General features: G+C 40.8%; 2 pseudogenes; both read right to left on the bottom strand.

Moving 5' to 3' along the window:
* Positions 1-1622, bottom strand: part of LOC122150513 — a 5351-nt pseudogene extending 3729 nt beyond the window's left edge.
* A 6918-nt stretch (positions 1623-8540) lies between these two features.
* LOC122150512 overlaps positions 8541-10356 on the bottom strand; it is a 50734-nt pseudogene continuing 48918 nt past the window's right edge.

The following is a 10356-nucleotide window of genomic DNA, read 5'->3' as shown; positions in this document are numbered from 1 at the left end:
GTTAGCAGTCAAGTGCCTTAGGCACTATGCTACCAGAGCTCCTACCACCTGATTAGGTTTACAATAATCTACTGTCTTTCTCCAAGATCCAATCTACTGTTATTCTCCAGGATCCATCTGTTTTTTGCCCAGGCCACATGGTGAATTAAATGGGGTTGTGGTGGGAATCACCGCCTCTGCATCCTTCAAGTCCTTGATTGTAGCAGTGATCTCTGCAATCCCTCCAGGTTTACTATTTTTGGTTGACTCTTTTTTAGGTAGAAGCAGTTCTGATGACTTCCACTTGGCTTTTCCTACCATAATAGCCCTTACTCCACATGTCAGGGACCCAGTGTGGAAATTCTATCAATTGCTTAGTATATATATTCCAACTATGCTTTCTGGAGCAGGGCAAATCACTACAGGGTGGGCCTGGGGACCCACTGGACCCACTGTGAGATGCACCTGAGCTAAGTCTCCATCAATAACTTGACCTCCTTATGCCCCCACTCTGACTGGTGAGTCACAGTGACACTTTGGGTCTCTTGGAATTAATGTCAGTTCAGAGCCAGTGTCCAGTAATCCCCCAAAAGTCTGATTATCTCCTTTTCCCCAGTGAACAGTCACTCTTGTAAAAGGCCTCAGATCCCTTTGTGGAAGCCTGGGAGAAAGATTGACATTGTAAAGTTTTGGCAATGTATTGGGGTCCTTCCTCAAGGGGAACTAGCCTCCCCTTCATTCAGGGGGTTGTGAGTCTAAGATAACTCAAGTCTGGGAATTGATTGAGAGTCCATGATTCTATATTCTGGTGATTCAATGTAGACTGTTGTTTGTGTGACCAAGAATGCTTCTATCTATACATATCAAGTAAATATTTAGTAGGTTTATGTATTTCACTCCTAGGAACACCATTGCTAAGTAGCCAATGCCATAATCCCACGTGGGTCAGAGTATTCTGATTACTGTTTTGACTCTTCTGTCTATTATGGTAACCAGGCCAACATTGTCCTTGTCAATTAACTGCTACCATTTGGCCCCTAGGAGCTCTCTTGGTGTACTGCCTAAAGCATTTGACTGCTAACCACAAGGCTGGAGGTTCAAACCCACCAGCAACTCCTTGGAAGGAGAGGTAGCTATGAGTCGGATGCAACAGTGAGTTTTTTTGTTTTGTTTTGTTTTGTCCTCTACAACCACTAGGTCCAATCAGGCCCATCGTAGTTAAGTGTCTTAGTTCAATTAGGGCAGTTCCCACTGTCAAATCCAGCTTACGTAAAATAGCAATCACAGCAGTCTTCAAGGACGCTAAGGCTCCCTTCACAAATTTGATCCTCACCATAGTGGTGAAAGGTATATATTCTCTGGGCTCTCCATTTCTGAGTCTAGGGGTCTAGTCTGATAAATCCATTCTAACATGCCAGTTTCCCTAAGCCTTTGAATACCTTCTTCTACATTATACCAAGGCAGGTCTGGTACAACTTGACTTAAGGTAGACCACCACATAACCCATGCTTCAGTAAGTCAACTAAATAAACAATTAGATTCTTTTCTAACCTCTTGAGCTGAAACATTGAATGAAGAATCCATACTCAGTGAGCCTAAATCAATAAACTCAGACTGATCGAATGTTACATTCCTTGCACCATTATGCCACAATCTTAGTAGCCATCCCCATACATATTCTCCATGTTTCTGTCTGTACATATTAGCAAAATCAAGTAGGTCTTTTCAGGTATAGTGTACCACTTCCTTAGTCACACTCTGTATTTCACCTTTTGGGGCTCACATGGACTTAACTTTAGTTATAGGTCTAGCAGCAAAAATGAGTGGTTGGGGAAGTTCCTGAGAACATTCAGCAATGTCTTTCAGGAATCTACCTCAGGCAATGACCCAGCAGGAACAGCCAGGATAATCCCATCAAATGAAAGTGGGGGGGATGATGGTTTTATAGTAATCCCTTCAGATGGGAGGGATTCAACAGAATTTACAGGCTCCATATCCTCATCTTCCTGTCTGCCCATATGTCCCTATTCCAGGATTCAGGATCCCATTTTTCCCAATGAGTGCCCTCACTTTAACTTCAGACACCATTCTGGGTTGGCAATTCAATTGGTGTTGGAATTCAGCCACCCTTACAATAAGACTCTGGGTTTGATTTTCAGCAATATCAGCTTTGTTATAGAAGAAATAAGGCTTTTAGGGTGCAACTAGAAACATTGAGGTCTTTCATATGGCACTTGAGCTGTGACTCAGCAGCCCTGAACTTATCTTGCTTTTTCACCACTTTGTCTACTGTTAAGTAGGACCAACCAATCAGCTTCCTTATACTTGTTATGCTGACAAAACTGCAGAAAAGTATCAAAGATGTTACAACCCTGTAACATCTAAGGGGTCTAATCTTCTCAAAAATACTTGATCTATTGGTGGTGCTATTTTGTGTATTAATATTGCCACCTCATGCCATGAATTAGCAGGGCCCTCTTTACTAATGGAGGCAGAGTCACCACTGCCTTTACAATTAATCAAATTGGAGAACCAAAACAGAATCAGTGAGAACCAATTTAGGAAGCCCATCCTTATCATTTTGTCTCTCTAGAACTGCTCTTGGTACCAAATGTGTTAGGCTGGATCCTCTAGGAAGCAAAACCAGTAAAGTTGAGAGAGAGAGAGATTTATCTTAGGAAAATGGCTCACACACTTATAGAAACTGGCGAGTCCCAAGTTCTTAGATAAATGTCAAGCTGGAGACTTTTCCTGACTCACACAGCTGCAGGGATTGACAAGATCAAGGTTGGTAGGCAGTATACCGGCTGTTGACTCTGATGAATGATGAATGCAAGATCTCCAGGCTGAATGGTGGATTGTTCACAGACAGTTGTAGGCAGCACAATAGGATCCAGATCCACAGAAGAGTGTCTCTTTTCCCAGGATGCCCATAAATATATTGGAAGTAGGCCACACCCCTGGAAAATTCCCTTTCACTGGATTGGCTGCTCAAAACATATACATCTGATCCCACCATGGGAATAACCCACATCGCACTGCTTAAACCACTCAGAATTGTGGTCCAGCCAAGTTGACACACAACTCCAACTTTCACATTTACATATAAGATATACAGTGTGCTTTCCAAGAAACTTTTAGAAAGCATTTATAATTTTAAGAAATGTCATTATTTTCTCAGCAACCCCAAATTTTCTTTCCGTGGGAGTGAGTAGCTTTTAAAAATGTCTTTATCAGAGGATAAAATACGCGTTCCTATTTTAAATCTGATTTTGCATTTTTTGTTGTAAAGACAGAGAGTTTTAGACTCCATTGCCTTCTTGACTAATCATATCATAAATGGGCAAAATTCAATTTCACAAGAAAATACTTTCAAAAGTCAACTTAACTACCCCTGAAACACGTGCCTCATCTGAATTTCTAAATATATTTTGATCTCATAAAATATGCTATCTGTTGCTTCACTGTTGTTGAAAGTGATAGAGCACATTGTACTTATAAAGTGGTTTAAAATGCTATTAATTAGTTCAGGGTTTTTTATGCCCTGAATAATGTGGACAGTGGGGAATGTTAAAAGACTATATCTTTCATGGTGTCTCTTTTCAATTTAGAAGCCTCTTTAAATGGCCAGAAGACCAAAGTGGACACAGGACAAGGAGCTAAACAGCCTTGAGGTCTGGTTTTGGAGCCCTGCAAATTGAAAAACTGCAGTTATGTTTGTTTTCATGATATGCTTAAGAATAAATACATTCAGGGCATTTGTTTTACTTTACATCTAAACCAAAACAACAAACTCACTGCCATCGAGTCGATTCCAATTTGTAATTACCCCTATTGAGTTTCCGAGGTGGTAAATCTTTATGCAAGTAGATTCCCCCATTTCCTTCCATGGAGTGGCTGGTGGGTTTGAACAACCAACCTTCTGATTAGCAGTCAACTACCTTAGGCACTGTACCACCAGTGCACCCTCCTTTACATCTAGCATCCAGAAAATGCATTTGTGCATTTATCTCAGTGTGCTGTAATTGTGGTCTTATAAAATAGGTGTGAGAGGGAAGAATATTGAAATCCCCTAACTATATTAATGTTAATAGTTGTCATTTCAAATGTACAGAAGTCAGGAAAATTTTCATTGGAACTATAATAGCCATTTTACCTACTGTTTAGGAATATGAAATTAGACTGATGGACGTACGTAATCATCCAACATCCTAAAAAGAAACCAACATTTTCAAATCCTAATGCTGTATGTAGGAGCTCTGGTAGCATAGTGCCTAAAGCACTTAACTGCTAACCAGAAGGCTGGCGGTTCAAACCCACCGGCCACTCCTCGGAAGGAAGGATGGGAAATCTACTTCTGTAGTGATACCACCTCGGGAACCCAAGGAGGAGTCATTATGAGTCAGGTCCGACTCAATGGCACATAACAACAACAACAACAATGCTGTATGTGGTATTTTAAAACAATATGCTGCCTGACCCATAGATTTGAAACTTGCCAGCCCCACAATTGTGTCAACCATTTCTTTTAAGTAAATTTCTATATATGCTTCAGTGGTTTCCTCTTCTAGAGAACCCAGACTACACTAAGACAGACTGAGTATTAGAATATAATAAGGAGGTCCAGCACAGGGATCTTAGGTACAAAGGATGCATTCTACTCCTGGCTTCTCTCTCTTGATGGTGTGATAATGGTGCTAGAATTTCAGAAGGAGTATTTATGGGTGCAATGACATGATGTTTTGGATTTGCTTTAAAATGTTTCAAAAAAAATAAAAACATAAATAACACATCAATACATAGGAGGATATAGGTTGGAGAGGGAATAGATTAGATGAAGAAATAGGACAAGATGCTGATAGTGGTTGTAGCTGAGTCAGGGATAACTAACATTCCTTATAATCTCTGCTTTTGTGGATGTTTGGAAAAATTCAAATAGCCTGTAAAAAAAAAGCATTTTTATTGACTGTCTACTACATGCAGAGCATTTTGTGATCTATTGGAGAGAAGGTACTGCTGAGTAAACTTTAGACACCTACCTAGGAGGAAGAGATACTGTCTCAGGGAGGAGGCCATAGCACCCCAAGTGAGAGGAGGTAGTATCTCAGGTGAAAGAAGGTAGCATCTCAGGTGGGAGGAAGTAGCATCTCAGGTGGGAGGGGATAGGATCTCAGATAGGAGTAGGTAGTATCTCAGTTCTTCAGTCAGTCCCTAACCATTTTCTTGATGCATATTGAAGTGAGGACTCTTCAGCCTGAGCCTCTTTATCTTGTTGTTGTTGTTGTTATGTGCCGTCGAGTCAGCTCTGACTCATAGCGACCCCTCCTTGGGTTTCCGAGGCAGTATCACTACGGAAGTAGGATTGCCCAATCTTCCTTCTGAGGAGTGGCTAGTGGGTTTGAACCGCCAGCCTCCTGGTTAGCAGTCAAGTGCCTTAGCCACTACGCTACCAGAGCTCACCCTCTTTATCTTAGGGTTCTCTAAAGAAACAGAAATAGTAATATATGTATGGAGAGAGAGCTTGATTTACTTCTAGGTATTGATTCACACAATTTGGGGCCTGGAAAGAAAAAAATCTGTAGGTCAGGCAAGAAATTGGAGACTCCTGGTTTATGGCAGGATTATGGGGGATTGACAAATCCAAAATCCTTAGGTCAGGTAGTGGGCTGAAGACTCCTGTGGGCTCAGAGTAGTTGGCAAGTCCAAAATCTATAGGTCAGACAGCAGGCTGGAGATTTTTGCAGGCTTGTGTCCCAAGATCTATAGATCATGTGATGGGAGGGGTTCAGAGACAGAAAGAGAGAGAGCCGAAATACCTACTTATAGTCTGAAGTCATATAACACCTTCAGGAAACTCTCCTTTCAAATGAATGATTGATTAATTAGATTACAGAAGATGCTAATGTTATACTATGTTACACTGTTATATTATGGAAAACCAACTAGGCTAGTATTTGGCCAAGCCACTGGGAATCATAGCTTAACTGAGTTGACACATAAAACTAACAATTAAAACTATGTGACCAGCTGCAGAAATGAGGACTGTAATTGTTATTTGTATTTCCTCCTTCTTTTGTTATGAATGTTTGGAAACATATACATATATATTTGTTTTCTTGCCTTTCTTATTCCATTACTTACCATAAAATACAGGATATTTAAAAGGAGTTAGTGCATTTTTCATCTGTATGCATGTTGATCATGTTAGGCAGAACTATGACTTTGTGCTTTAGTCACAGCCCATCCCTTTGTCAACTTGGCACACATACCAAAAAAGAAAGCACTGCCATCGAGTCGATTTCAACTCATAGTGACCCCTCCTTGAGTTTTCAAGGTAGTATCAGCCTTCCGGTTAGCAGTCAGATGCCTTAGGCACTACGGCACCAGAGCTCTTCAAATAAAGACACAAAGTCATAGTATGTGAAACAACATGGATGGATCTGGAGAATATAATGCCAAGTGAAATAAGTCAATCACATAAGGACAAATATTGTATGATCCCATTTTTATAAGAAGACAGAAAAAAATATATATATAATATATAAATGTATATATATTATATATACTATATACATAGTCTCTGTCTATATACAGAGATCAATGATCATTAGTGGTTACCAGGGATGGCTGGGAGGGGTGAATGAATCACTCTCTAGATCATAGATACTCGTTAATTTTGGAGATGGGAAAAGTAGCACTGAATGTGAGGGTAATGAGCATAGCTTTACCAAAGTAAAGAATGCCATTAAGAAGCACACAGGGGAGCTCTGATAGCATAGTGGCTAAGGCACTTGACTGCTAACCAGAAGGCTGGCGGTTCAAACCCACCAGCCACTCTTTGGAAGGAAGATGGGGTGATCTACTTCCGTAGTGATATTTGCCTCGGAAACCCAAGGAGGGGTCACTATGAGTCGGGTCTGACTCAACAGCACATAACAACAACAAAAGAAGCACACAAGACAAAAGGATGCTCGTGCTAAAGACTATGACACATAAAATTTGGCAACAACAATAACCAAAACATGAGTATATGGTCACGCATGTATGTGTATAGATATACATGTGATGGTAGTTACAGGTGTGTATGTATATGTGCATAGATAGAAATGTCTACAAGCGTACCTCAGAGATAATGCAAGTTCTGTTCCAGACCATTGCAATAATGTGAATATTGCAATAAAGCAAGTCAAGTAAGTTTTTTTGGTTTCCCAGTACATGTAACAGTTATGTTTACACTATACTATACTTTATTAAGTGTGCAATAGCATTATGAAAAAATTTGAAATATTGTGAGAATAACCAAAATGTGACACAAAGATGTGAAATGAGCACATGCTGTTGAAAAAATGGCACCAATACACTTGCTCAACACAGGGTTGACACAACACTTCAACTTTTAAAAAATGCAATATGTGCAAAGCACAATAATGTAAACCATAATAAAACTAAGTATGCCTATATATGTACATTTATGTACAGATATTTATGTGCACACATACATATTTATAAAGGACACCGTTACAGATACTTCTCAGACATAACCAAACATCTTATGAGATTGATTTTCCAGGTCTGAAGGCTTAGGACCTTAGTATCATTGGACAACTCAATCAATTGGCATAATATGTCACAAGAAACCATTCCCTGGAGAAGGACACCATGCTGGGTAAAGCAGAGGGTGAGAGAAAAAAAGGAAAACCCTCAACAAGATGGATAGAAACAGTGGCTATAATGATGGGCTCAAGGATTGTGAGGATGGTGAGGACCAGGTAGTGTTTCATTCTGTTGTACATGGAGTTGCTATGAGTCAGAGCTGACTTGATGGCACATAACAACAACAACAGTTCACAGACTTCATCCTAGCATCTGGGGTCTTTAAAGCTTGCAAGCAGCCATCTAAGATACAACTATTCATCTCTACTTATCAGGAGCAAGAGAAAGAAGAAAACCAAAGACTCAGAGAAGAAACCAGTCTGCATGACTAACTGACCAAATGACTGCAGCCTCATCTACCCTAAGTCCAGAAGAACAAGATAATGCTTGGCTACCACTACTGATGAGAGCTCTGGTGGTGTAGTGCCTAAGGCACTTGACTGCTAACCAGAAGGCTGGCGGTTCAAACCCACCAGCCACTCCTCAGAAGGAAGGTTGGGCAATCTACATCCATAATGATACTCCTTCGGAAACCCAAAGAGGGGTCCCTATGAGTTGGAGGTGACTTGACAGCACATAACAACAACAACAATACTACTGCTGATCAGGACCACAATAGATGGATCTTGATAGAATAGGAGAAAAATATGGAACAGAGTTTTGATTCTAAAAAAGTCCAGACTTAATGGACCAGTTGAGACTAGAGGACTTCCTGACACTATTGCCTTGAAATAGTCTTTAAACCTTGAGCCAAAACTATCCTCTGAGGTCAACTTTTAGTGAAATAATGGAGTGGCACACTAACTAAAAGATACTACCCATGAGTACAATGCTACCTTAAAAAACTGAGACAAAAATGTCAACAATTTATTCTAAAGCAAAGATGAAAAAACAAGGGGGCAGGGAAACTAGAGCACTGGAAATGGAACAATCAGAGTGAAATTAAAGAGAATCTTGACACATTGTGAAAAATGTAACTAATATCACTGAACAATTTGTATAGAAATGGTCAAATGAGAACCAAATTTGCTGTGTAAACTTTTACCAAAAATTAAATATATATATATATATATATTTGTTGTTGTTTGTTGATTGGTTTTAAGGCCATTTCAGCATTCTATCAAGCCAGCTGCTTCAGGATGATGGGGAACATGGTAATATCAGTGAATTTGATGAGCATGGGCCCAATGACACATGCCATTTGCTGTAAAGTGAGTTTCTTGATCTGAGGCAATACTGTGTGAAGTAACACGAGGGTGGAGCACAGCATGCTGGGAAGGCAAATCTATATCCAAAATAATTGCCTATCCTACTAAGAACTAAACACTACCTTTTCCATGATGGAAGTGGTCCAATGTAATCAACTTGTCAAAAGGTTGTTAGCTGATCACCCCAAGGAATGGTGCCATATTGGAACTCAGTGTTGGCTCCACTCCTGGGAGATTGGGCACTTAGCAGTGGCTGTAGCCAAGTTGGCCTTGATGTATGGAAGTCCATGTTGCTGGACCCAAGCATAACCTGCATTCCTGCCACCATGGCCACTTTGTTAATGAGCCCATTGAATGACAAGTGTGACTGGGGAAAGAGGCTTGTCAGTATCTACAGAATGTGTTGTCCTATCCAGTGAATTATTAAAATCTTCCTCTACTTTGCAGGGGACATCAAGCTCAATTAACATAACATGCTACAGAAAAACATTGTTCTACATCCTACTGGGGTCTTAAAAGTTGGAAGTGGCCATCTAGATGCAACGATAGGTCTCTCCTCATCCAGAGCAAAGAAGAATGAAGAAAACCAAAGATGCATGGAAACAATTAGTCCAAGGGACTAGTAGACTATGCGATCCTAAGCCTATATGACCATGAGACCAGAACTGGATGGGGCCCAGCTACCACTGTCAAACACTTGGAAAGGGATCAGTGCAGGAGATCCTGGAGAGAGCGGGAGGACAATGTAGAACAAAACTCAAAATCATTTGGAGAAAAAAAAAAAACAGGCTTATTGGTCTGATAGAGCCTGGTGAGACTTCCAAAACTATGTCCCTTAGTTATCCTTCAGATCTGGAACTAAACTAACTCCTGTGGCTTCCAGTCAAACAATACACAGGCATATGGGGTGAACATTTACATCAAGAAGATACATGCCGAGTTCCGGCAAGATGGTGGACTAGGCAGAAGGATTGCACAGACCCTCTTCAACAAAGAAAAGGGAAACCAATTAACACAGACACAGATTGGACTAAACCCCAACTAGCAGAAGAATTTGCATGAAAATACCAAAACAAGGAGACATACGGAGCTGCGGTCTGACAGCAAACTGAGTGACCTTGACAGTACAGGCGGCTCAGAGATTCCCGACTGGTGGTAGGACCTAAGAATTAACTTAAAAATCACCCTGCTAGCCAGGGACTGCACGGATTGTGCACGGTGGCTGGGGAAAAAACAGAGAAGGTGAAGAGAAAGGTGGGCTGAGTTGTGGACTTTTGCCAGTCTGGAGGTTGCTGCCATTTTGGAGATTTAAAAAGCAGCTTGACTATTTTGGATATTTAAAGAGACAGCACTCTCGCAGATTCCTATGGGGGTTGTTGTTGTTATTGTTATGTGCTGTCGAGTCGGCCCCGACTCATAGCAACCCCTCCATGGGTTTCCAAGGCAGTATCACTACAGAAGTAGGATTGCCCAACCTAACTTCTGAGGAGTGGCTGGTGGGTTTGAACCACCAGCC

Source organism: Orycteropus afer, unplaced genomic scaffold (genome assembly GCF_000298275.1).
Source record: "Orycteropus afer afer isolate SDZICR_OR568_19922 unplaced genomic scaffold, OryAfe1.0 scaffold00156, whole genome shotgun sequence".
Classification (NCBI taxonomy): domain Eukaryota; kingdom Metazoa; phylum Chordata; class Mammalia; order Tubulidentata; family Orycteropodidae; genus Orycteropus; species Orycteropus afer.
The sequence above is the reverse complement of the archived record's forward strand: the minus strand, read 5'-3'. Positions and strand labels throughout refer to the sequence as shown.